The sequence below is a fragment of the Harmonia axyridis genome, chromosome X, assembly GCF_914767665.1.
Source record: "Harmonia axyridis chromosome X, icHarAxyr1.1, whole genome shotgun sequence".
Classification (NCBI taxonomy): domain Eukaryota; kingdom Metazoa; phylum Arthropoda; class Insecta; order Coleoptera; family Coccinellidae; genus Harmonia; species Harmonia axyridis.
In genome coordinates, this window is record NC_059508.1 from 20,502,981 (window position 1) to 20,506,761 (window position 3,781).

The 3,781-nt window shown below is 36.1% G+C and overlaps 1 long non-coding RNA gene across 2 annotated transcripts; it reads right to left on the minus strand.

The window, feature by feature from the left end:
• Nucleotides 1-321: 321 nt before the first annotated feature.
• LOC123686344 lies at nucleotides 322-2,905 on the minus strand. Of its 2 annotated transcripts, XR_006748455.1 has the most exons (4): nucleotides 2,313-2,905; nucleotides 2,091-2,235; nucleotides 493-670; nucleotides 322-438 (listed from the first exon to the last, which is right to left on the minus strand). It is a non-coding gene; the product is annotated as an uncharacterized LOC123686344 (long non-coding RNA). The 2 variants fall into 2 exon arrangements; XR_006748454.1 differs by having other exon boundaries at nucleotides 2,091-2,905.
• Between the last annotated feature and the right edge of the window lie 876 nt (nucleotides 2,906-3,781).

The window sequence follows — 3,781 nt, forward strand, 5'->3', positions numbered from 1 at the left end:
GATAATATTTTTTTACACGGGTACACAATAGGTATTTTTGCAAGAGCTAGATATATACATGGTGGGTCAATGATCTTGATTCGGGATGACATTAAATTTATTGAGATTGAAGAAATTAAACATTTATCTGTTGAGAAAGATATTAAGCTTGCTTCTATTAAAAGAAAAAATGAAAATTTGGTCATAATTTCAGTTTACAGATCTCCAAATGGTGACAGTAAGAAATTTCTCAATATAATAGGTGAGGCTCTTTCTTTGGTTAACAATGGATAGTACTGACGGGAGATTTCAACATAGATTTCAGAGATAAAGGAGAAAGTCATGATTTGATAGTTTTATTTGATACGTTTAACATGAAAATTACAATAACTAAGATCAGTCGAATAAACGGCAAAAGATGTATAGATAACATCGTAGTTAACTTCGGAATGGCTGGATCTGCAACAGAGAACATGCACATGGGAGATCATCTAACACAGATGAGAAACTTACCTGTAATAATTCTGCGTGGCACGAAAGCTGAATTGGTCTCCATGAGGATATATGATTCTGTTGCTTTAGTGGGCGTTGTCAGGTGTGAGGTGGAACGATGTTTTGTCTAGCCCCTCTGCTGAGGATGCATATAATAATTTTGACAGCTATTTTCTACAGGTGTTCAACGAGTATTTTCCTGAAATTAAAAAAACAGTTCGATCATCTGGTTGTGGTGACGTAAGATACGAAAAAATTGAGTATAGCAAGAATCTCGAAGTAATGAAGAATAGACTGGATGCTTTAGGTATTATATCTCAGGTGACGAAAGATAATTTGATATATTTAAGGATACGTTGACCTTAAAAAAAATTCTTCAGAATGGTGGATATAGAAAAAAGGATTAAAAGTGAGCAGTTCATAAATAATAGTGAAAACAAACAGAAGGCTGCTTGGAAGGTAGTTAATCGAAAAATTAGATCTACTAAAGCAAGAAAACAGATAGTAAACTGCAGGAATTATCATGGTAATGCGGATGATTTCAATAATTTCTTCTTGGATGTCTCCAAACAAATACTTCGCGACATTGATTGAAATTCCCCTGATCCTAGTATATATATGAAAAACTTCAATTTGCGTAACAGAACTATGGATTCATTGTTTCTTAAGCCTACGGATCATTCTGAAATCGGCAGTATTCTAACGAATCTGGAAAAATCAAAATCTGAGGACATAGATGCTTTATCTAACGATTTCTTCAAGCGACGAGATATTTCCAGTATAATACTTGAACCTTTGGTGATAATAATGAATAAATGCCTTGCTGAGGGTGTATTTCCTAATGAGTTGAAACATTCGAAGGTTGTACCAGTTTGTAAAAATGGTGACACTGAAAACATGTAGCAGCTATCGTCCTATCTCGGTCGTTCCATTTTTTCAGAGATTTCGGAAGTTATTATCAAGAAGCGTCTGATGGTGAACTATTTTGAGAGTCTGAAGTTATTTGTAGAAGAGCAACATAGCTATCTAAAGGGACGATCTGTCATAACTGCAATCAATGGTGTGATTCAGAGTGCGATTATGGGTCAGGATGAGATGGAGCAGCTGATGGTGGCTTGCTGTGACCTGTCGAAGGCGTTCGATACGGTAAATCACCGGGGCCTTCTTGAAAAATTGCTGTTTTATCAGGGGTGTACCAATGGATCTCATGAAGTCCTACTTGGAATATAAAAGACAGACTGTGAAATGGAAAGAAAAATATTCAGATTCAAAAGAATTATTGTGTGGAGTTCCTCAAGGGTCAATATTAGGACCCATACTTTTTATAATATACATAAACGACCTAGTTTGTAATTTAGAGAGTGCTGATGCCTGCCTTTACGCTGATGATACCACGCTAATTTTGAAGGATGCCACAATTGATAAATTGCAGAAGAAAAACGGAATGGTTATGAAGGATACAGGCTTGCGGATGTCGCCTAACAGGTTAAAATGTAATAATCAGAAAACTCAAAGTTTGATCTTCAATCAGAAACCTGAGAAATCAAGTTCCTCGATATGTACATTGATAGTAGCCTAAATTGGATGAAACATATCGAAGAGTTAACTAAGACGCTTACCTCCGCAATTTTCAGTCTAAGAACCATCAAGACGGTTGTCACTATGGAAGCTCTTAAGTCGGTCTACTATGCCAATTTTCATAGTCACGTCAACTATGGCATAATGTTCTGGGGGACGACATCGGGGTCTCAAAGCATTTTCATCCTGCAAAAAAGAGCCATCAGAGTTATGTTCAACTTGGGTTATAATGAGTCCTCATTCAAGGATCATGGAATACTTACAGTTCCATCACTTTTCATATACAACGCACTATGTTATGTGCATCAGAACTGGAAAGATTTTCCTACCAATTCTGTAAATCATGAATATCAAACAAGAAATAAAGACTCCTTGCAGATTCCAATGCATCGTCTGAAGCGCACACAGCAGGGCATTGACTTCTGGGGCCCCAAACTATAATAATAAACTTCCTTCTGAGTTCCATGGCAGGCCCCTGATGTACTTCAAGAGAGAAGTCAAAAGGTTGCTTTTGGATGAGACTGTATATTCCATAGAAGAGTTCTTGTTAGGAAAGAAAATGTGATACCTAATGACTGTTTTTATGGTTAATTGTGTTTGTTTGTATATTGTTACCTTGTTTCCACTGTGATATTTTATATTTATTACTGTCGACACCATTGTATCATAATCGTCGCTTGAGTTAGACGCGTTATTGAATCGTGCGTAAAAATTGAATAATTTCTTTGTGAGAACGAAATTCTAATTGAAAACTATTGTGTGTAACATCCTGCTGATATCACTCAGCAGTGATGGGAACCAAAACAAGAAGTTCCTCGGACCTAAAAGCAATTCTGAGTGATGTATTAAGTAATAAGGAAATGTGGGTAAACTACTAAAGACAGAGGTATGTAATAAACTTGAAATCATAAAACTAAAAGATGAAGTTATGGCATTAAAAACTGAAATATCAATGTTAAGAAATGAAAATCATGAAGTTTCACGAGTGGAAGATAATCGATCCTCAAAAAATGTAAATACACAGATGACTAATAGTAATGAACAGCCTGTAACAATAAAAGAGCGCAAGAAATCTACAAAAACATATGCAGCGGTAACAGAAGGTGTAGTAAGTGATCTTGCTTCAATTAAATCTTCTGCAACTAAGGATCCCGGCGGCTCGAGTTTTAAGAGTACGCAGTCTTCACTAGAGATGAGCGATATTTCACGAACTGTGATTTAATCACTGATATCAGACTGTCACAGGTAGTCACGGTTCCGAAAAACGAATACAGAGCGTGACGGGATCACTGTTTGAACATTTCACAGATATTTTCAGGGTTTATCAACGTCCGTGCAATCGTAAATTATGAAGCCAGCCTGCCAGCCTGATGTTTTTATTGCTTCGGAACCTTTGTCGGCAGTTACTACTGATGCACTCTAGCCACATAAGTTCCGTGCGGACGATTGTTTTCGAAAGCCGGACAATTAACAGAACGTCCAAGCAGGCTAACTAATAAAAAAACTCAAATGATTCTCTTCCTCAATTGTAATTGTCGTTGGTGGAGAATGAATAGGAATAATTGTATTTTTCTCTGGAAAAATTCATCAAATATAGAATATAGTTGGGAAATTCGATTATTTAGGGACTGTTTTAACTACCCATTTCTGAGTTTTTTGTTGTGAAATTTTTAATTTTTCTCTAATTTTTTGTTACAGTATTAGCCCCTTAACTATTTCGATATATACAATT